The following is a 24,752-nucleotide window of genomic DNA, read 5'->3' as shown; positions in this document are numbered from 1 at the left end:
AGGATGGAGAGGGAAGGGCTGGGAAGGAAGTGTTGGGAGGGAGGCCAATTCAGAAAAGTTGTGATCAAGGCACTACATCTCCAAAGGGCTTCCCTGGGCAGAGGCATCGATGTGGTCTGCCAGGCCTTTATCATCTCACTTAACTGGAAATTCATAGCAGCCTCACTGGGCAGGATTTCTTCCTATCTCAGACCCCAAGACCCAGTAGTACACTCATGGCCAGTTCCAGTGGCCCCTCATCTCGGGAGCTGAAGACCCAAGTGGCAAGACGGTGAAAGTCTGACCTGAGGTCCACACAGCAGGGATGAGAAGACATGAAAGACCCTATAGGGCAGCAAATTCAAGTTGTCATGAGGTCCAAGCTAGCAATGAAAACCAATGGAGCCAGTTGAGCACTTGCCTTTTAAATGTATAGAAATTTCTTCACTTCCACAGATAAATATGTCGTACACTATTTTTCTTAAAACAAATGACTTGGTTTTTAATTTTTCCTCTTTTCAGAAAGAACTAAAAGATGTTTTCATTTTGGGTTTTGCAATAAGAAAAACAACAGCACATGTGCAATAAGAAACGGCATCCCAGTCATCCTTGTTGCTGGGGCAACAATAGGGAACCGAGAGGACAGCTGTGACAGGACTGCAGCAGGCCCAGTGAAGCCAGGCCTTCTACTTTGTTAAAGAAGAGCTAAAAATTGGGATTTTTATGTGAAATCTTCCAATTTCTAAATCTTGATGCTGTTGTTTAGAATATATCATACAGGCTTGAAATCCCTCTACAACATCTCTTCTGTGGTCTTCTTAACTCTGCTTGCATATCCAGGGATTGGAGCCCAAGCCTACGAATTCAGCCACCTCTGTCTGTGGACTGCTGTGATGGATAGGAATGGACTCTTCAACTTAAACTGAAATCAACCCCTTTACAGTACACTGCGCCAACCACCCCACAACCTGCACAGCCTCTGCCATTAGTCCTAACCTTCACCTCTCAGCCACTCCATCCATTCATTCACTCATTTACACACATACACCAGGGGCCCAGCTTCACAGCATCTGTTGAATCCAGTGGATGGGAGTCCCCCACAAGTTGAATACGTGTTTTCTTTATCTCTGAGTCCCTTGGGGCCTAGAATAGAGGGAGGTCCCCTGGGTGGGAACATGGTCTCCCAATCCCTCTCCTGAATGAAGGCTGCCGCCCCAGGAAGAAGTTCCCTTGTGGACCTTGTGTGTGGCTCTCCTGGGCAGTAGCCTGGCATTGAGCAGGAGCTCAGGGTTTACTGGATCTGGACCCTGGGCAAGTCACTGATGTCCCAGCCCAGGCCTCCCCCTTGTGTAAACAGGGGCATTAACACCCAATTCCTGGCAGATTTTGAGGTAGGTAGAAGTCATTTTAAGGGGAAAGTCCTACACACAGCATCAGGATTGTGACAAGTGGTATTGACATGGAAGCGTGGAAGGAACTTGGGGTCCCACAAGGCTGGGTTTGAATCCAGGCTCAGCCATTGTGGGCAGAACATCTAAGGTCTAAGAGCTCCTACTTCCTCATCTATAAAATACGGATAAAACTGCCTAGTCTACAGGCCTGTTCTTTGGATTCAAAATTAGCAGTAATGGCACACGTTGAACGTCCTGCACAGTAGGCACAGTAAGGGATAGCTGTTGTTGTTGCCATAACTGGTAACCAGTAGAGGGCACCAAACTACTCCATAAATGAACCCGGCCTGGTGTACTCACCACAGGTGCCAGAAAGCCTTTACCTATGTGAAGGCTACGGGAGATAGATACACATACACACACACACACACACACACACACACCTTGTACATTGGAAAGTTAGAAATTACATTTTACATTGTACTATTGGGCAGGGGGTTCATTTAATAACAGAAGCAGCTTGGAGTAATGGAAAGAGCACCCCAGAGAGGAAGGCTTACAGGACGTGGGTTCTTGTCCTTGTGCTGTGTGACCTTGGGAAAGTCTGGACCCCTTTTTGAAGCCCGAGAGGGTCAAACCGTAATCTCTAAGGGACCTTCTAGATGTCTATGACTAAGATTCTGGGACAAATATATTTCATGAAGCATGCAGGTGGTCAGGGTCGCGATGGGGGAAATGGACTAAACGACCCCTGGATGCCCTCCTGCGGCTGGGATTTGATGGTTTGTACACAGTCACGGGGAGCCTCGTACGGGCTAATCCTGGCCTTACAAAGGAGTGCGGTTAGAGTCGTTGGGTGGTGGCGAGGTTTTTCTGCAAGCACACACGATGCTTATCATCTTTTGTGCAGGTTGATGCCGAAGCCCCAGAGACCACCCAGCCTGACAAAGAAAGGAATTCTTGTCTGCAGTTGACAGCCTTCAGGTTGAAGGCTTTCCATTTGCCCCGGAGGCTGTCACTCGCAGAACAATGGCGACGAGCAGGGTGGCTCTCACCTGAGACTGGCGCTGCTGCGGGGGAGGGGGAGTGACTGCTGCCTCTCCTCCCAGGACGTGGAGGCGGTAAGATCTCTCAGCCAGCAGCAGGCACTCAGCGGCAGACGTGCCTGGAGAGGCTGTGGAGGATTATTTTCTGCGTGGATGGGGTCTCACTCTACAGATCAGAAAGCAGTAAGTGCTTAGGACATCGCTCTTCATTTTAAAAAATTATAATGAATTATTGATACACACAAAACATAAATCAATCTCAAATCATTATGTTGGGTGAAAGAAGTCAGACACAAGAGATTACATACTGTATAATCCCATTTCTATGACCTTCTGTAGAAGACAAAACTAAGCTATGGTGCTAGAAATTAGATCAATGGCTGCTTCCTTAGGAGAGGGAAAGGTTGACTGCAAAGGGACAGGGAGGAACTTCCTAGGGGGTAGAAACTCTGTCTTGACTGAGTGATGATGAGATGGGTGCACCTTTGTGAAACTCTGAACTGTACACATAAAATCACTGCATTTTATTGTATGCAATTATGTTTCAATAACACTGATAAAAACTAAACTGTAAAAACAAGTTTAGGGAATTCCCTGGTGGCCCAGTGGTTAAGACTCAGTGCTTTCACTGCCGTGGGCCTGGGTTCAACCCCTGGTCGGGGAACTAAGATCCCACAAACCGCATGGCACGGCCGAAAAAACAAACAAACCAAAAAACAAGTTTAATGACTTTCTCATTCTCAAAAGAAATACTTGTTGGGAGTTCTCTGGTAGCCTAGTGGTTAGGATTCCGGGCTTTCACTGTAAGGGAACTGAGATCCTGCAAGCCACGTGGCACAGCCAAAAAAAAAAAAAAAAGTTCACATTAGAAGACTGAGAAGATACAGATATGGTGAAAAATAAAGAAAAATCTTCCATTATCCCATCACCCAGAGGTAAACATGGTTATCTCATTTTGACATGGGTAGTGCCAGACCTTTATTTTCACAAAAATGAAATCATAATCTGCATTATCATTAATCTATTTATGCATTAAATTGGCAATATAGGTACATAAGTAAAACTTCAAAAGGTACGAAAGGTCATAAAGTGAAAAATAAATCTCTCTCCCAGTCCCCCCTCCCTAGAAGCAATTACTCGTATCATTTACTTGTATATTCTCCTGGAGATATGTTATGCGTTTACAAGCATATATGCGTGATGATCCTTAAGGGAAAAAATGGTAGCATACTCTATACACAATTTGTACCTGTATTAACCTATATATTTTAATATAACATGACAGGAATATCTTTCCATGTTATTGAAATTTTTCTACAGTGTCATTTTTAAGCAGCCTTTGATTCAAGTAGAACATAAAAACCAAAATATGCAAAAATTATAAGTGTAAAGTTCAAAGTGTTTTCATAAATTGAATCTACTTTTATATCCAGTACAAATATAAAACAATAGATCATTACCAGCATTCCAGAAAACCTTTTGGACCTTCTCCTAGTCACTGTCTCCTCTCCTGCAAAAGAAGCCACTATCCTGACTTCTAATTTCTAATGAGTTTTGCCTGCTTTTTGAACTTTATACAGTATTTATGTACTGATAATAGAATTATACAGTATTTATTCTTATGTCTGTATGCTTTCACTCAACAGTATATGAATGAGATTAATTCATGTCATTGCATATAGCAACATTTCATTCACATTTAACTGCCATATAGTATCCCTTTGTATAAATATATCACAATTTATTTATCCATTCTGCTGTTGAGGGACATGGGGGTTGTTTTCAGGTTTTAGCTGTTATAGATGCTATGAGCATTCAGTAGATGTCTTTTGGTGAACATATGTATACATTTCTGTTGCATATATGCTTAGGAGTGCAACTGCTAGGTCATAGATATGCATATATTCAGCATTAGCAGAAAAAAAAAAGTCTCCAAAATGGTTGCACCAATTTATACTCTCTCCTGCAGTGTATGAGAGTTGCTCTACATCCCACCTACAAAATCAACTTTAATGGCTATGTAGCATTTCATTATACAGACATGCCACACTTTATTTTACCTGTTTCCTGTAATTCAGGGATTCCTAACTCTTTTTGAGCCATAGACACACCGGCGTTCTGATAAAGCTTGAGGACCCCTTCTCAGAATATGACATAGTAAAATGTGAGTTTTATTATGAACATACTAAAGGATAACATCTAGCAGCAGGTCTAAAATCACAGTAACATCGAAATTTCAAAATGAGCATAAATATTGAAATGCTTACTCCCCTTTTGTGCTGCTTTTCCTGTGAAATGCGTATCTTAGCTTTTGCCAATTTTTAATGGCCTATTTATCTTCTAATTTTTATATAAGCACCCCTTGTGTATTATAGATATTACCCATCTATGTGAAATGTTGCAATTTTTTTCATTTGTCATTAGCTTTGCCATTACGTTTGGTTTTTTTTTGTTTTTTTTAATTTCTTTTTGTGTGTGTGTGGTACGCGAGCCTCTCACTGTTGTGGCCTCTCCCGTTGCAGAGCACAGGCTCCGGACACGCAGGCTCAGCGCCCATGGCTCACGGGCCTAGCCGCTCTGCGGCATGTGGGATCTTCCCGGACCAGGGCACGAACCCGTGTCCCCTGCATTGGCAGGCGGACTCTCAACCACTGCGCCCCCAGGGAAGCCCAACATTTGTTTTTTAAATAACAGCTTTACTGATAAAAAAAACTCACATACCATAAAACTCACTCTTTTCAAGTATACAATTTGGTGGCTTTTAGTATACATCAGCATGTTTTCAGGGCTTATCCATGTTGTAGTAGGTGTCAGTACTTCATTCCTTTTTATGGCGGAATAATACTCCATTGTATGGTATGGTAGACCAAGTTTTTATTTATCAGTTGATAGCCAGGTGGGTTGTTTCTACTTTATAGCTATTATAAAGTACAAGTTTGTATGTAACAAGTTTTTGTGCAGACATATATTTTCATTTATCTTGGGTATATACCTAGGAATGGAATTTCTGGGTCATATAACTCTATGTTTAACATTTTGAGGAACTGCCAGACTATTTTCCAAAGTCACTGCATCATTTAAAAATCCCACTAGCCATGTATGAGATGTTTATGGTTTTTTAATACGTAAAAATTTTTAACTTTACATAGAAAAATAAATCAAATCAATGTTTTTCTTCATGGTTTCTGTCTTTGAGTCATTCTTAGAAAGGCTTTCACCATTCCAAAATTATAGAAATAGCCATATATATATATTTATACACACACACACACACACACACACACTATGTACTTCTATGTTTTTCATTTTTGTAATTAAAAACTTTAAACAACCACTTGGAATCTACATTATGCAATGCCAGGTCTTCCTACTCTCTCTGCCATTTTGATGGACTTCTGAATCCATTTTTGTCTGCCTTATAATTAATGGCAATTTTCCCCAGATTCAGAGGTGTGGTGAATTGCTATTGAACTCTTTTCTTGTTTCTTCAGTTTTTATGGCTGTTTCAGATACTTCTAACCATATGCCTTTTTTCTTTTTGGCATATGATTTTTAAATAAAATGCTCAGCTGAATGTATTTTTCAGTGGTATAAACATTTTATCAGAATTGGGGGAAAAAAAAAAGGCTATGGGACTTCCCTGGTGGCGCAGTGGTTAAGAATCCGCCTGTCAATGCAGGGGACATGGGTTCGAGCTCTGGTCCGGGAAGATCCCACTTGCCGCAGAACAACTAAGCCCATGCGCCACAACTTCTGAGCCTGCGCTCTAGAGCCCATGAGCCACAACTACTGAGCCCAGGCGCCACAACTACTGAGCCTGTGCTCTAGAGCCCGAGAGTCACAACTACCGAAGCCCACGCGCCTACAGCCCATGCTCCGCAACAAGAGAAGCCACCGCAATGAGAAGCCTGCGTACCACAACAAAGAGTAGCCCCCGCTCACCGCAATTAGAGAAAGCCCGTGTGCAGCAACGAAGACCCAATGCAGCCAAAAACAAATTAAAAAAAAAAAAAGGCTATGGATGGTGTTCTAGACACACTTTATTTCATGTGTCCTGTCTTTCCCTGCTTTCATTGTCTTTAGAGTGAATGGAAGCCCTGTGTTTGGTAAGAAGACAAAGATTGGCTGAATAAGTAGTGAAGGGACTAGCGGGGCTGAGAGAAGTTTGGGAGTCTTTGGGGAACATTCACTAGGTTTTCCAGCCTGTCCTGTTTTTTCTTACTACCCACCACCTCACAAACAGAAAGTTGACTGTTTCCACTTGTAATAGTGTAACAAAGCCTCACATTTCCAACTTTTCATATCATTTTTATTCTGTTTTTTTTGGTGGTTGCTGTTGTTTTTGCGGTACATGGGCCTCTCACTGTTGTGGCCTCTCCCGCTGCAGAGCACAGGCTCCGGACACGCAGGCTCAGTGCCCATGGCTCACGGGCCTAGCCGCTCAGCAGTATATGGGATCTTCCCGGACTGGGGCACAAACCCACATCCCCTGCATCGGCAGGCAGACTCTCAACCACTTCGCCACCAGGTGTTTTATCCTTACTGCAATCCTAGGAGGTTAGACGGGACCAGGGCTCATTAGCCCCAGTTTACAGATGAAGAAACAGAGCCCCCAAGAAGGGAAACGCTGAAACCATAAGGCTGGGGTCTGGTAAAGTGGCATCTTAACAGTCTAGGACTCCTGACTTAAAGCCTCAAAAACCCCTGTTCAGCAGGGAAAGAGGGTCAAAGGTCCAGGGTGTGTACACATACAGCCCTCAAAAGGAATGTGGGGTTTTGTGGTGTGAGTGTTTCTTCCCCTTTCTAAGCACGCTTCGCATGCCAGCAAAGGGTGTGCATATGTGTGTTGGGGGATGGGAGGGGTAAGTCTCAGAATTGCATGTCATTCCTAAGCCATTTTATAAAGGACATCAAAGCATGGAACGTGTCATGAAGTTCACAAGTCCCTTCTGGCCTTCTGGTGTCTCATCAGAGCCCAGCTTCTGCAAGAGAATGACGGAATGAGTGGAAACTAGGCTTCGGTTCCATGTGACATGACTCATTACATGGTTTACTGTGATCTGTACCTGTGCTTCAAATTCATAAAACACCCCTTTTGTGACAATACAGAGAGACAAACTCTGCTTCGTGGGTTCAAAAATAAAAGTTGAAAAGATAAAGTCTTTGCATGCCTGTGACACTGCATATACCAATGTGAAGCGTCCTTTGGGGGAGGGGGGAGATTTTCTGGTCAAATGCTTTGAGCAAATGCCACATATTGCACACCCCTCTTGGAGATTCACAGTGAAAATCAATATATTTGAGGCTCCAAGAAGTCAAGCAATGATGAGGCGTATTGAATTCCGTACCCTGGGGTTTACCGAGCATCTCTAACCACTGAGCTCTTTCCTCAGGTGACATCCAAGACTTCTTGCCCAATAACGGTTCCACAGAACCTAAGTTTGCATAGTGCTGCTACAGAACATACGTTTCTACTACATCTGTGTAAATATTAATACATTCCTCCATTAATTCCAATCTATGACTCTGAACAAGCTGACAGTGTTTTTTGAGGCTAAATGTAGGTTAAATTCTATTACAACAAACCCCAAGAGGCTGCCCCAATTCTTTTACATTTGTGCTGTGCTTCTAAATGTATCAAATATTCCTTCTTATAAGTATACGATTTTCAGAAACTGAATGCATTTTTGATCATGCAGATATTTTTATTGTATAAGAAATTTATTATAATACACTTTCATCTGTATTGTACTTATTGAGTGCTCGAACTTGATATCTCTATCTAGTATTCATAAAATATCTTATTTTCAAAATTGTCCATATTATATCATCATCAATTTTTATTGAAGCTGTATATGTAATTTTCATGAGAATATTTAAGTGGATTTTCCCTTTGGGGTATTAAAGTATATCTGAATAGAATCTTTGTTATTACAGGAATAATTGATGAGCCCTTTTAAGTTTTTACAAAAGACAGAAAAGCAGAAAAAAGACCGTTATCTATTCTCTCAAATACAACCACTATTAGCATTTTCACCTATGCATATATAGTTTTTACATAGTGGAGATCCCACTTTGCAATGTTGTCTCTTACTTATTGACTTAACATTATACCAAGAGCATTAGCATTTATTTCTATATTTGACGAATGTATAAACAAAGAAAACAATTTAAGATGAGATTCTGCCTTCCAAGAGACATTGGTGGTTTCAATTATGTGGAGCCCAGGAGTAATGAAGAGGTTCCTCACAGGATGCAGAGAAGTGCAGGGCTGCTTAGATGACCCTGAGTGTCAGTGAGGTAGCATCTTGGCCCCCAGCAGTGCCCCCTCCCTATAGCTAAGTCCTCTTGGGTCCCCCTGCAAGTTCCTCCAACCCCAGGTCCTAGGACCATCCCCTCACTCACTCAGACTTAAGTCAAAGAACCACGGTCAGGAGAGACAGGTGAATTCACACTTTACGTTATAGAGAAAATCGAGATAAACAACCTTCCCTCAACCACCAAGTTTTGCTTTTCCCTTTCTCCCACATTGGCTGTAATATGAACAATTGCACAATACCTTATAGTTTAAAATCCTGATAATTGTAAATATTCTAATATTACATATTCTAATGTAGTCCTGGTGAGAGCCTTTTACAGATGAGGTAGTTGAGACTCGGGGGCTTAAGTGATTTGGCCAAGACCCCTTTCAGCAGGTAAGTAATAGCTCCAGAATCCCAGCCCCGGTCTCTGGAGTCCCAGTCTCTGGCAGAGACTATGCAGACCTGCACCCCTGCTTTCAGGCAGGCATAAAATGCCATATAAAATGTCAAACCAAAGTACAGCTGTCCTTGGCTGTGGGGAATTGGAAGGTATTTCAATCCGACAGAATGAATGGGCTTATTACAAAATCCTTCTAATTCCTCAGTCAGCTTGTCTGAGCCACAGTTCTGGGCCCTCCGTTGCTGGGTATTCATCTATGGCTGACAGACACTGCACATTCCGAATAAAAAGCACGCAGGGCTAGGAGGTGGCTTTGGTTCTCATAATGGCCACAGGTGTGGTCAGATGACAAAGATGATGGCAAAGACTGACCTGCCTCTCTGAGGTTTTACACAGCTAGGAGGATTTGTTGTGTGGGGCAGCTTTCGTTTGCCTGCCTGTGTTTTCCCTGGGAAAGGAGGACACTCAAAAACATCTCCAAAACTTTGAATCTGGAGGGCAGTTCAGGCTCAAAACTGAGTAAGAAAGGGTTAGAAAAAAATTAGAGTGACGTTTAAAGAGCATTCTAACCAGGCCATGTGCGAGACTAGGGTTGGAATTTGCTGGTGACAGCCAGAGAATAGTAAGAAAGGAACAAAACTGTATTTGTTTCTTTAAAACAGATAAACTTCACCATGAAATGTATGCTCCTTGCCATTTGACACCATTACAAATAAATACAGTTTCCCAAATATAGGGCCCCAAGTGGAACCTTTCAATTTTTTATTCTAATCCTTCAAGTTTTCCTGAAAGACTGGGCCGGAAAATGTAATTTCCCAGTCTGGGTCTTACTTCCCCTGTCTGTAAAATGAAGGATTTTGAACACACAACCATTTAGGGTCCCTCTAGTATAGTTTCTATTATTTTTATATAAATTCAACTTAACAAACACCATTGAACACTTATCCTATGGCATTTCTTGTTCCTGGCTCTGACAGTGCATAAGATGCTCGTTTCCTGCCCACAAAGAGCCACTATTCGCTAGGGGGGGATGAGACTAGTGGAGGGGCTTGTGATACAAAGCCAAGCCTGGTGTGTGTACATATGCGTGTGTGCGTGTGTGTGTGTGTGTGTGTGTGTGTGTGTGTGTATGGTACACGAGATGCAGTGGGCCAAAAGAGTGATAGAAGTAGAGAATCTGGCCTTGAATGCTAAGGCAAGGCGTGGGCAGTTCATTTGGTGGGTACTGGGGAGCCACTGAAGGCCTGAAGGAAGAGATGTAATGTCATCAGAATTGTACTTTAGAAATATTAATCTGGCAAAATGGGCCTACTGGTTTTCTTAAAGGTGGCAAATGGAGGAGGTGAAATTAGAACCCACCCAGGCTAACTCCCAAGCTTGGGCATATAACTCTCCAAGAAGGCCACAGAAACACTCTAGATGAGCTTCAAATTGACAACCGCTTAGACTGTTTAGACACCAGCGTCCTATCCGGAGGGATACACTGGGGGAAAATAACATCTGACAGGAAGGGGTGAAGATTTACTTGCTAATTCCTACGTATTGAAAGCTGACCCCTAAAAGACATGTCCACATCCTAATCCCTGGACCTGTGAATATTACCTTGCATATAGCAAAAGACTGAATATTACCTTGTAGAGCAAGAGATGTGAATAAATTAAGGATCTTGAGAGGAGGAACTTATTCTGGATTATTCAGACAGCCTTACGTGCCATCACATGCATCCTTATAAGAGAGACACACAGAGAAGAGGAAGAAGCAATGTGACCACAGAGACTGGAGTGATGTGGCCACAAGTTAAGGAAAGCCTGAGGCCACCAGAAGCTGGAAGAGGCAAGGCATGGATTCTCCTGAGAACCTCGGAGAAGAGAGTGGCCTTGCGACACCTTGATTACAGACTTCTGGTCTCCAGAACTGTGAGAGAAGAGATGTCTGCTGTTTTAAGTCACCAAGTTTGTGGTACTGTGTTACAGCAGCCACAGGAAACTAACATACGAAGCCACTTCTTGTTAAATTTAATTAATTCATTTCAACTGGTAATGCATGCATATGGGTCAACATTTTGAAAGGGTAGAGAATATATACTGAAAAGGAAATCTTCCTCCTTTCCACACCCACCAGCCACCATTTCCTCCCATTAAATCTTGTGTGTGTGTGTGTGTGTCTGTGTCTGTGTGCATGTGCGCAACTACAGATTTGCACATTTTCCCAAAATAATCTGGAAGGTAGCAAGTGGTCATGCGGTAGCAAAAACAGACCTATCTGGGCTTCCCTGGTGGCGCAGTGGTTAAGAATCCGCCTGCCAATGCAGGGGACATGGGTTCGAGCCCTGGTCCGGGAAGATCCCATATGCCGTGGAGCAACTAAGCCCATGCCCCACAACTACTGAGCCTGCGTGCTGCAACTACTGAAGCCTGCGCTCCTAGAGCCTGTGCTCTGCAACAAGAGAAGCCACCACAAGAGAAGCCCGGGCACCACAACGAAGAGGAGTCCCCGCTCTCTGTGACTAGAGAAAGCCTGAGCGTAACAACGAAGACCCAACGCATATATGGAGACTCTCTGGACAAGCTCCCTAACCTCAGAGGGCCTTGGTGTTCCCCTCTGTAAAGGGGGGATGATGATGTTTCCCACCTCTAGGACTATGGTGAGGATTAAATGAGATGACGTGGGTGAAGCTCTCAGCAGAGACTGGTATGTGGCTACATAGAAAGTTCCCATCTTGTGAACTACTGTTGCTGCTGCTTACGTGGCCTGTTGGGGGCACTTCTCAGCTCAACACTTCTCCACTTGCAATCAGCCAGCACATCTTTTGCTGACAAGCCTAAAAGAGAAGGCCGCATTCTTGTCATTCCAGGGTTATTTCTGTCTGTCTGTGGGCTCTTCTTTCAGTGTTGATGGAAAACAAAGGTTACATAACATCAATAAGCCAATTCTTAAAACCCATCCAGGGAAAGTAAGGAGCATGAGAGGAAAGCAGATGTGCCTGGGTTACAAAGACAGGATTCTGGGCCTTCACCCACACTGTTCCTTCACCTGCAATGCCTTTTGGAGTACAAAAATTCTAATGGAAACCCTGCATTGGGGTCTTCAATGTAATAGAAAGAACACAGGAGTTAGGGAATTCAAACCCACTTACACTCCAACTTTGGCCAACACGCTTCCACTCGGTGAGCCTCAGTCATTTTAATCTACCTATCTCAGAGTTGTCATGTGGGTTACAAAGGAGGAGACAGGGATCCGCTTAGACGTTAGCTACTCCGTCGCTTATTTTACAAATGAGGAAATCGGGATCCAGAAAAGACAAGTTGCCTGCCCAAGATTACCCAAGGAGTCAGTAGCTGAGCTGGGGCTGGAACTCAGCCTTCAAGAAACACCCCTTTTCTCTTTAGCAGGCTGATGAGACATACGTGATGAACCATCATATACTACATAAATGTCATTTGAGGTCGCTGGTCTTAATGATGGCTACACCTTGGTCTACCTGTTTCTTTTTCTAAAGTTCTATCCAAAATGGACGCAAGTCCCAAGCCTCTGCTTTTCAGCCTTTGAAGGAAGGGTATGGGGTATCTGAATTGCCCCTACAACTATGGGCCTCTGCTCCTGACCCCACCCCTGTGTGCCCCTTGATCAGGAATGCAGGGAATGAGCCTGTGCATAAGGCCACTTGACCTTCTGCAGGGGGACATGGTGATGGGGACAGGGCACGGGGAACCTTTTAGTGGCAAATGATTCTTACCTGGACTGGGTAAACATTCTTTAAACGCACACATAACTCTCAAATATTTGTCTCCCTGACTTGTACTTCGTTCTTTCCAAATTGTATGAAACTGGAAAACAAGTTGGGAGGTTTCTAATAAACGTTTACCACCATCCAACATGAAATGTCTTCTTTCTTTTTACTTATCATTAAAAATAAAACAACAGACTATACTATCTGGAGAGACAAGGCTGTTTACATTGTGTGTGTGGGAAACTGCTATTTGCATTAGCAGGTATGGGCAGAAAGGTGATTGGTCACCTTACCCTACAACAATTAGAGACATCCAACACTATGTTTCCCTTCTCTCATATCTAGAGACACCAGAAATAAACAAACAAACTCAGTAGAATTTAAAAGAATCAATCAGTTTTCACTTATAACAAATTAGATGGTCTAGAATGAACACAGAGTGGTCTCCTGGGAACTACCAGTGTATCTTAAACTTTCATTTGTTTTTCATGTTACTAAGTAGCATCCTTTCATTTCAGCTTGAAGAGCTCTGTCAGCATGATGATTCTATTACAACCAAGCTTTACCATGATGGTTGCAAAATGATAATCTTCCAACCCTAGCACTCCCTTCACATTTATTGGTTGGCATTTTACTGTAAGCAAGAGCCCTTGCCTCTTCCCTATGTAGTCACCCATTTATTATCAGTACAGATTCATAGATTCCTACTTTTTCAATGGTTTATTACTCCTTATTTTATTAATTATTTTGATGTTCAAATTATCCCAGATTTGGCTGGTGGGCTCCTCTTCAAGATGATTCTTGTGTCATTTTGACTTGCCCCCACCATTTTTTTTTTTTTTTTTTTGAGCACTACCTTACTTTCCAGCACAAGACAGACCAAGCTCATCTTGTGAAAGAAAAGCATGGAGATTAGAAAAAAAGAAAGCGGCACTTACATATCAATAAAGATGACTGCGCATTATCAAAGTATGGGTATTAACCAAGAATAATTATTCTAAGTATTTAACACACGAAGAAATAATTATGCATAGAAAAAAGAAAGGACTAGAAGAAAATGCTAGAAAACTAGAAGAAACTCTGTTGGAATTATGAGAATTTTTTCATATTGCTCTTTTTTTCTGTATATCCCAGATTTTATGTGGTGAGAATAAATTATACTTATAACGGGAAATTTTATGTAAAAGTTTTTTTTCTTAAGAATAATGGAGTAGGGGACTTCCCTGGCAGTCCAGTGATTAAGACTCTGCACTTCCAATGTAGCGGGGGCAGGTCTGATCCCTGGCTGGGGAACTAAGTTCTCACATGCCCTGCGGCCCAGCACACCCCCCACACACAAAAAAAGAAGAATGGAGTGGGCCAGCTCTGAGGACATTACATAAGGATTTATAAGTATGTTAACAAACACTATTAAAAATCACTGAAAACACTTCATCAACTACACTATCAAAACAAAGCCCTGTGGCACACACTGGTACTGAACTAGGACATAGAAAACTTGGGCTGCTACACCTGGTTCTGCCATGTATAATATGGCTGGGTAACTTTAGGCAAAATCATTTCATCCATTTGGGCCTCAATTTCCTCATCTGAAAAAGGGAGATACCAATTTCTTCCTATATCAGCAATGTAATGAGGCTCAGATGAAACCATGAGTATGAAAACTCCTTTAAAGTGCTACAAAGGTAAATGGTTTATTTTTTTTAAGAGCTTAAAAAAAAGTCTGCTTAATGCTTTATTGAAAGGTTAAATTTTTAGTGGTTTCCCTTTTTTTTGGTATTTTTTTCTTCCAGTTTTATTGAGATATAATTGACCTACAGCACTACATAAGTTTAAGGTATACAGCATAATGATTTGACTTACATATGTAATGAAATGATTACCACAATAAGTTTAGTGAATATGCAGCATTCATGTAGATACAAAATAAAAGAAAAAGAAAAAAATTTTTTTCCTTGTAATGAGAACTCTTAGGATTTACTCTCTTAACAATTTAAATATATAATATACAGCAGTGCTAATTATATTCATCATGTTGTACATTATAACCCTAGTACTTATTTATCCTATAACTGAAAGTTTGTACCTTCAGACTGCCTTTATCCAGTTCCTCCTCCCTCACAATCCCCTAGCAGATTCCTTTTCTAAGTGAGTGGCAGAAAAGCCCTCTAGGAGTTCTGTGAGCTTGCTTGAGTTCCATCTTACAGCCAAGGCAGCAGCATCTCTACGGCTGCCTCTTAAATCAGGCTCCCCAGAAGCAACCTTGGTAGGAGGAGTCATGTGCAAGTGATTTACTAGCAAGTGCTCCCAAGAAAACTAGTAAGGAAGTAGGGAAGTAGGATCAGAAAGGAAAGGGGGCCCAGCAAAGGTACATTATCAAACAAGTCATTCGGAAGATACCTTTGGCTCACCCCTCAAGGAAATTCTGGTGAAAGTCACACCTCAGAGCCATCCTGTTTAGGGGCAAGGGAGCTGGAGTATTTACATCTCTGTACCCATGGTTACAGAAAAAGGGGGAGGAGTGGGCAATCTCCCACCACTTCCAGGTCTCCTGGGTGCAGGCAAAGCAGAGAAGTTGAGTGACTTATCCAGGGTCACACAGGTGGCAGGCAAGATTCCAGCCTTGAGCTGTCTGGGAGAAGTCCCTGTGGTTTGTCCACAGCCCGGGCACCTTCTTCCATGCTGTGTTCTCACTACACTGGGACTAATATCTTTTCTATGGAGGGCTACCCATAGGGAATCCTTCATGTTCCACAGAATCTCACAGACTACCCTGCCTTCAGAAATCCCAGAGTCCCCATGGGTGTCACCATGATGGCATTAGTGGCTCTTTCCCCATAGTCACCCCTCTCTTCTTGAATTTGTCTAACACAAGGCACCAGGATGGATTTAATCATGACTTTATGAATTCCAAAAAGAGACGCCCATGTCTCAAATACAGGTGGCCCGTCTCCTGGCTGCAAAGACATTATTAGTGATTCGGGGAAGAGTCAGATAAACAGGTACCATCCCAAACAAAAGACCTTGTGAGCACACCCACTTGGTTCTCCCTTGTTGTACTTAAGGGCAATTTCCCCACATCCTGCGTTCTGAACATGAGTGAACATGTGAAGGAGCAGACATACAGGAGCTCAAGTCACGGAGACCTTGCATGTAGCTGGGGAGCAATGGTCCGGATCCCCAGGTCCACGACCAGCCCCACCACACACTAACTGAGGGATCTTGGGTAAGACGTAGAATCTTGTCAGGTCTGAGCATCCTTGTTCATAAAGTGGTTAAAGCCACATCTACCCCATAAGGGTATCATGAGGCTCTATGACAGATCTAGAGGACTTCATAAAGTGTCAAGCTCAATGCACATGTATAGATATTGCTACTCACATTTGTCCTACCAGCATGATTTTTACAAAACCAAATGCAGTCACTCCCCTTTCTGGGGATCGCTGATCCAACATCCTCAGACATCAAGAAGTCAGCCAAGAGTTAGGATATAAGCCTGTAAGGCCTCTGGGTGGCTGTACCATGTGACAGCCACCTTCTTCACAATGAAGCAACTGGGCTCCAATGCCCAGTGTGTTCTCTTCCAGGCAGTTCTAACAAGCTTCATTATTGTGTCTGGTTTTTTAGAGTAGAAGCAAACAAAGACTCAAGAAGTTGGCCTACTGACCCTAGCAAAAAGCAATAATTAACAGCCTGACAGGAGAAATGTCCAAAAGAGTATAAATGACAGCTGTATTCACTCAGAATCATAGTCTGGATTGAAAGTCTACACATTCCAGAGCTCCTGGTGCTGGTAATGACTCAAAACACTAAGAATCAAGTTGCTTTGTGATCTGTGCTCTCTATTTAAGAGTGCAGGATTTTGTAATAACCATAAATGGACTGTAATCTTTAAAAATTGTATAAAAAATAAAAATGAAAAAGACACAAAAAAAAGAGTGCAGGGACAACTAGTAGAAAAGTTGACAGAAAAATGTCCAATAGCACTGGGAATTAAAACAAAAGCACATTAAACATAATAAAGTCTATGATGTTTACATTAGCATATATTTTCTGAAATGAAAACACTCAATGCTGGTGATGATGAGGTAAAACTGGTTCCAGAAAACCAAAAACTATATAAATGTCTGAAAGGAAAGTTCGAATGAATTTTAATTAAACAAAATATGACATTATACATTCACTAATAGTGAAAAATTTGAAAACTATACAGGAATATAGAAAATTGCTTATGATATTACATGAGAAACCACAAGACACTAAATAGCATGTCCAAGCTGAATAGAACAGCCCACAACTACAGGCCTAAGAAAAAAAAGACTGGAAGGAATATCACTGTGCTTTCCTTCTTTCCATCCCCTCCTTCCTTATCACTTTACAGATAGGGAGACTGAGGTCGAGTGGCTGCCCTGTTGTTGAGAACCTGTTCCTACAGCTTCCATGGGGCCCGCAGGGATACCTGAAAGGGCAGAGTGGAGGAGAGGTGACCGTGCACCAGGAGGGTCAGGTCATGGAAGGCATCTGGGGCTGGGGTGGAGAGGCTGTTTCAACGCGTGGCTTTGGCACACGCTTCCTCAGTGACACGGCCGTCAGGGACAGAGGCAGATCAGACCTGGTGTCCGCCCTCATAAAGCACCTGGGAGAGAGAGAGGCCTCTGCCTGGATTAATCAGGGAGAACACATGGCATGCTGGAGCCAGTGTGTGCCAGCTCATGAGAGCTGACTGCTAAATTTTCAGGAATCTCGCATGTCAGTGCTTAGACATAGCCATTAATAAAAATAAATTATATGGGACTTCCCTGGTGGTCCAGTGGTTAAGACTCCACACTCCCAATGCAGGGGGCCTGGGGTCAATCCCTGGTCAGGGAACTAGATCGCGCATGTCACAACTAAAGAGCCCGCATCCTGTAACTAATAAGATCCTGCATGTCTCAACTAAAATCAGGTGCGGCCAAATAAATAAATAAATATTTAAAGAAAAAAAAAGGAAAGGGGAGGATAGGAGAAGTCCACAGTTTTAATAAATAAATAAATTATATGAACTTACAATTTCATAAATAATATTTGAAACAAAGGTAACACTCCAAACTCATCACTTCCTAATTATTTTACTATGATCTATGAGGTTGAGGTTTTTCACATCTACTGTACCTGTATGGTGGGAATAATATGTAATGGTCTGCTCCCATGCATCTCTCCCCAACTCCATGCTGATAGTGACATCATGTCAATAGCTTGAAACTGGCAGTGGTGCGAGTATTTACACCATGGAAATGGGCAAATGCTACAAATCAGGACTTGGTTTAATGCTTTGTTGCTTGTCTAGAGGTTGGATTCTGGACTTTAAAAAGTGATGGAGAAAATGTTAATAATGCAGATTAAATTTAAAAGTCTGTCATGTCTACAGTTTTTTTTAATATTATGAATAGCACCAAAATATGAGGAAATACTTCTAATACTTGAAAACTATTATCTGATTCAGCAAAAAAGTTATCTTTGTCATTAATGACTGAGTGAAGTTCCATTATATGTCTTCATTATTTCACTTTTGTCTTAACGCATTAGTGTAAATGAATATATCATCCAACATTTATGAAAGAACTTCACTCAGTGACATGAGTGACTTCTTGGCTGAACCCTATGATAACCAAGCATTTGTTCATAGTTTGATTTTGTAATGCTATTGTTGTTGATAGAATTATAAAAACCAATAGTGGATTTCACAAGGAATAGCAGAACTGAAGTTAAAGGTGTATGGAATTTACAATAAAGAGTATTTCATATTATTATTTGTAAATTGTGTGCCACACATTCTTTGTATCAGGAAAATGTATAGCAAACTTACGTACAGATATATATGCATACATATTTTTTTAAGAGAGCCTTTGTTAAACATTTACCAACACACCACTGGTAGGACTCAGGAAAAGACAGGGCGGGTGTAGGTAGAGAAGGGTATACAGTAGGGATTGTAAAATGGGTTCTGTAGCAGAGTGACACTGTAGGAGATGATGTGCCTGCTATCTCTCAACAGGGGACCAGCGTTCTCACTGCTCTAGATTCCCCTGGCCCGGGTCCCTGACCCAGACAGCTTTCAGGAGGGAGGAGGAGTTCTGCGTGGGGTGGCTCCCGACTTCCCAGTGAGTAAGCCTGGCTGGAGGTATGCTGAGCCCGACCACCCCAGGAGGAAATGCCTTGGGGTGGTTGGAGAGAGGGGCCCTGCACAAAGCATCCTAGAGGTGAAGCAGCCAGAAGTGGGAGGGCCCAGAGATCTCCTCACATAGTGCCAGTCCTCTTGAGGTCAAACAGGAAACAAGTGCAAGTAGGGGAAGTTGGGGCAGAGATGGGAGGTCTAGACTGGCTGAGCTGTCTCCAGGGGACTCTGCATACCCAATCTGGGACCTGTGCTTCTGCCCTTCAAGGACACACACTGCAACCCTTGACGGCATTGGTTTTGGCCTGATTCTGCCATTGCTTTGTTCTGTTTTTGTTTTTGTATTGGGGGTAGATAAACGAAACTTCATCTAATGCAAACCAAAGCTTGTGTTTTGTTTTTTATAACTGAAGTATAGTTGACATACAAAATTATATTAGTTTCAGACATACAACATAGTGGCTGGAAATTTATATACAAAACAAATTGATTGCCACAATAAGTCTAGTAATCATCTGGCACCATACAAAGTAATTACAATGTTATTGACTAAATTCCCTATGTTGTACATTACATTCCCATGACTCATTTATTTTATAAATGGAAATTTTCCTCTTAATCCCCTTCACCTATTTCACCCAACCTCCCACCCCACTTCTGCCATTACTCTGAATCTTAGTAAGACAGGCAACTCCAGGAAGCTCTCTGCCCTTCATTGTGTATGCCTGTCCTTACTTTCCTCACTATTTACTTCTCTTCTATAGTTTTAAATCTCTGTGTCTGTAGTCAGATTCCTCTTTTAACCCCTGCCCTTATTTTTGTTCTTGATGTTGCTTGTGTCTCTTTTTTCCCTTAATTATTCCTAAGACCAGGCTATTTTATCAGCTTTTCAAAGAACTGGCTTTTCGTTTTGTTGATCATTTGTATTGGGTTTTTTGCTTGATTCGGTTGTTTCTATTTCAATAATTTCTCATTTTAACTATACCTGTTTCTTCCGTACACTTCTCTGGGTTTATTTTATTGTTTTCTAGCCTTTTGGATTGAAAGTTTAGTGATCCCACTCCTTATTATTAAAGTTTTCTCTTTTGATAGTGAGGACAGTTAAAGTTATACCTTTCCCTCTGAGTATTGCTTTGGCAACATCTCACAGATCTGATATCCAATCATTCAACAACTATTTGTTAAGTACCTACTATCTACTAAGAACTAAGAAATGGTGCTCCCATCATACAGTTCTAAATAGTGTAATTTCCGTTTGGATTTCTCTTTAACCCAAGAGTTATTTACAAGGGTTTTTTTATTTCCAGGTGTATGGAATTGCAAGGGGGAGCTATCTTTCAATAACTTAATTCTAGCTTTGCATCCTGGTCAGGGAATATAGTTCCTTGATGGCAGCAGTTTGGAGTTCATTGAGATTTCCACTACCTACTATTTTTTCTTAACATTAAAAAAATTGCTGTAGGGACTTCCCCGGTGGCACAGTGGTTAAGAATCCACCTGCCAATGCAGGGGACACGGGTTTGATCCCTGTTCCAGGAAGATCCCACATGCCACGGAGCAACTAAGCCCGTGCACCACAACTACTGAGCCTGCGATCTAGAGCCTGCGAGCCACAACTACTGAGCCCACGTGCCATAACTACTGAAGCCTGCGTGCCTAGAGCCTGTGATCCGCAAGAAGAGAAGCCACTGCAATGAGAAGCCCGAGCACTGCAACGAAGAGTAGCCCCCACTCACTGCAACTAGAGAAAGCCCGCGTGCAGCAACGAAGATCCAACGCAGCCAGAAGTAAATAAATAAATAAGTTTAACGAAAAAATTTTGACGTAAAATAGACACTCAGTAAAGTGCATAGATGAATTTTCACAAACATATATAATGTCTATGTCATGTGGATTAACATAAAGAAAATTACCTAGACCACAGAAGACTTCTTCTTGCCCCCTCCGAGTCAATACCCCTCAGAGTTCCTCAAAAAACTAAAAACAGAACTACCATATGATCCAGCAATTCTACTCCTGGGTATATATCCAAAGAAAGTGAAAACACTAATTTGAAAAGATACATGCACCCCATTGTTCACAGCAGCAGCAGCAGCAGCAGCATGATTTACAATAGCCACGACATGGAAGCAACCTAAGTGCCCATCAACAGATGAATGGATAAGGAAGATGTAATATATATATAAATATATACGATTCTTTTTGCTTCTTGATATTTTCTCTTTTGTATTTAGATATCTAGGATTGAGGTGTTTTCTTTCATTTGGCTTTATCCTCTCTTAAAGAGCTATTCTAAAATTCCTGATTTACCTGGCTGCTTAAGGATCAGCTCACAGAATCTTGTTTTTAGGTTAGATACAAACAAAATTAATCATACTTGGTGTAAATATATATATATGTATGTATATACACACACACACACATATATATCAATCTCCTATTGAAATACCTATATATATATATATATATATATAATGGATTACTACTCAGCCATAAAAAAAAATGAAATTTTGCCATTTGCAACAACATTGATGGGCCTGGAGAGTATTATGTTTAGTGAAATAAGTCAGACAAAGAAAGAAAAATAATGTATGTTATCAATTATATGTAGGATCTAAAAAATAAAACAAATGAATGAATGTAACAAAACAGAAACAGACTCACAGACATAGAGAACTAGCGTTTACCAATGGGGAGAGGGCAGGGGGAGGGGTAAAATAGGGGGAGGGGATTAAGAGATACAAACTACTATGTATAAAATAAATAAGCTACAAGGATACATTGTATAGCACAGGGAATATAGCCAATATTTTATAATTATTTTAAAAGGAGTATAGTCTATAAAAAGTTTGAATCACTATGTTGTACACCTGAAACTAATATTGTAAATCAACTATACCTCAGTTTTAAAAAAGCCAGATACACACACGCACACACACACACACACACACACACAATACCCCTGAGAGATATTATCCTGATTAGTTTTTTCGTTTCTAAGTTTTAAAAATCCTTATAGGGCTTCCCTGGTGGCGCAGTGGTTGACAGTCCGCCTGCCGATGCAGGGGACGCGGGCTCGTGCCCCGGTCCGGGAAGATCCCACATGCCGCGGAGCGGCTGGGCCCGTGAGCCATGGCCACTGAGCCTGCGCGTCCGGAGCCTGTGCTCCGAAACTGGAGAGGCCACAACAGTGAGAGGCCCGCGTAACGCAAAAAAAAAAAAAAAAAAAAAAAAAATCCTTATAAGTTGAATCATACAATATGTATTCTTTTGTGTCTAGTTTCTTTCACTCTATATTACATCTGTAAGAGTCATCATGTTTTTGAGTGTAGCAATGGTTTATTTCATTTTCACTGAAGCATAGTAGTCCATTGTACAAATACATTACAATTTATCCACTCTCCTATTGAAAGACACTTAGGTTGGCCAATGTCTGGCTATTAAAAATAGTGCTGCTATGAATATCATCTGGAGTGCTTGTCAGAAATGCACAACCCTGTATCCCATGCTCTTGGATTGGAAGAATTAATATTGTTAAAATGGCCATACTACCCAAGGCAATCTACAGATTTAATGCAATTCCTATCAAATTACCCATGACATTTTCACAAAACTAGAACAAATAATCCTAAAAGTTATATGGAACCATAAAAGACCCAGAATTGTCTAAGCAATCCTGTGGAAAATGAACAAAGCAGGAGGCATAACCCTCCCAGACTTCAGACAATACCACAAAGCTATAGTAATCAAAACAAGAAGGTATTGGCACAAAACAAACATATGGACCAATGGAACAGAATAAAGAACCCCAAAATAATGGACAATTAATCTTCGACAAAGGAGGCAATATACAATGGGGAAAAGACAGTCTCTTCAGCAAGTAGTGTTGGATAAGTTGGACAGCCACATGTAAATCAATGAAGTTATTAGAACATACCCTCACACCATACACAAAAATAAACTCAAAATGGCTTAAAGACTTAAATATAAGACGTGACACCATAAAACTCCTAGAAGAGAACATAGGCAAAACATTCTGACATAAATCATACCAATGTTTTCTTTTTTTTTATATATGAATGTTTTCTTAGGTCAGTCTCCAAGGCAATAGAAAGAAAAGCAAAAATAAACAAATGGGACCTAATCAAACTTACAAGCTTCTGAAGAGCAAAAGAAACCATAAACAAAACAAAAAGACAACCTACGAACTGGGAGAAAGTATTTGCAAATGACGCAACAGACAAGGGCTTAACTTCCAAAATATACAAACAGCTCTTACAACTCAATAACAAAAAAACAAACAACCCAATTGAAAGATGGGCAGAAGACCTAAATAGACATTTTTCCAAAGAAGACATACAGATGGCCAATAGGTACATGAAAAGATGCTCAACATTGCTAATTATTAGATGAATGCAAATCAAAATTATAATGAGGTACCACCTCACACCAGTCAGAATGGCCATCATTAAAAAGTCTACAAATAATAAATATTGGAGAGGGTGTGGCGAAAAGGGAACCTTCCTCCACTGTTGGTGGGAATGTAAATTGGTGCAGCCATTAGCGAAAACAGCATGGAAGTTTCTCAAAAAACTAAAAATAGAGTTGCCATATGATCCAGCAATTTCAATCCTGGCCATATATCTGGACAAAACTGTAATTGGAAAAGATACATGCATCCCTATGTTCATAGCAGCACTATTTACAATAGCCAAGACACGGAAACAACCTAAATATCCATCGACAGAGGAATGGATAAAGATGTGATATATATATATATACAATGGAATATTACTCAGCCATAAAAAGAATGAAATAATGCCATTTGCAGCTATATGGATGCACTTAGAGATGATCATACTAAGCAAAGTGAGTCAGAAAGAGAAAGACAAATGCCATATAATATCACTCATATGTGGAATCTAAAATACGACACAAAGGAACATATCTATGAAACAGAAACAGACTCACAGACATAGAGAACAGACTTGTGATTGCCAAGGGGGCAGGGGGTGGGGGAGGGAAGGATTGGGAGTTTGAGATCAGCAGATGCAAACTAGTATATATAGGATGGATAAACAAGGTCTTACTGTGTAGCACAGGGAGCTATATTCAATATTCTGTGATAAACCAAAATGGAAAGGAATATGTAAAAGAATATATATATATGTATAACTGAGTCACTTTGCTGTACAGCAAAAATTAATGCCACATTGTAAATAACTATACTTCAATAAAATTTTTAAAAAAAGAAACAGAAATGATCAGAAAAAAAAATGCACAATCCTATCCCTGCCCCAAACCTATCACCCTGGTCCTCCAGGAGCTGGACCCAGGAATCTGCATATTAGCAAATATCCCCAGGTGATTCTACTCCTCATCAGATGTGAAAACCTTCCTGGATTCCATGTTTCCATGGGCTATGGACCAGTGAGATGAATTATCACCATCCCAGGCAGCCTGGGTCCTTCCCTGTCCCCTTCTGAGAACAGCAGTTACAACTGGGTCCTCCCCTTGCCCCACTGTCCCCTCATCTTTGCTCCTAAAAGCCCAAACAAAGAATGTGGATGATCTGTCAGAACTACCAATAAGTTTGGGTGATCTGGTCCCTTTCCTCACTGTACCCGTAGGAAAACTAAGGTCAGAGGATGAAGGAGGCAGGGTCCAGGAAGAGCCTGTCCTCCCTACCTCTACAATAAGAAGAAAGCCCTGCAGAAGGAAATCCCTTAGTCCCAAGTCTCCTGGGAGTA

At 41.4% G+C, this 24,752-nt stretch overlaps 1 protein-coding gene across 1 annotated transcript in view; it reads right to left on the bottom strand.

Annotated features, from left to right (window-relative positions):
• Positions 1-782: 782 nt before the first annotated feature.
• Positions 783-24,752, bottom strand: part of TRMO (tRNA methyltransferase O) — a 193,894-nt gene continuing 169,924 nt past the window's right edge. Inside the window, exon 11 of the mRNA XM_067743870.1 lies at positions 783-2,582. The gene's annotated coding sequence lies outside the window, so the exon portion shown is untranslated. The remainder of the gene's footprint in view (positions 2,583-24,752) is intronic.

The sequence above is a fragment of the Pseudorca crassidens genome, chromosome 7 (genome assembly GCF_039906515.1).
Source record: "Pseudorca crassidens isolate mPseCra1 chromosome 7, mPseCra1.hap1, whole genome shotgun sequence".
Taxonomy (NCBI): Eukaryota; Metazoa; Chordata; class Mammalia; order Artiodactyla; family Delphinidae; genus Pseudorca; species Pseudorca crassidens.
Note: the sequence above shows the minus strand (reverse complement) of the source record. Positions and strands in the feature narration are given on the sequence as shown.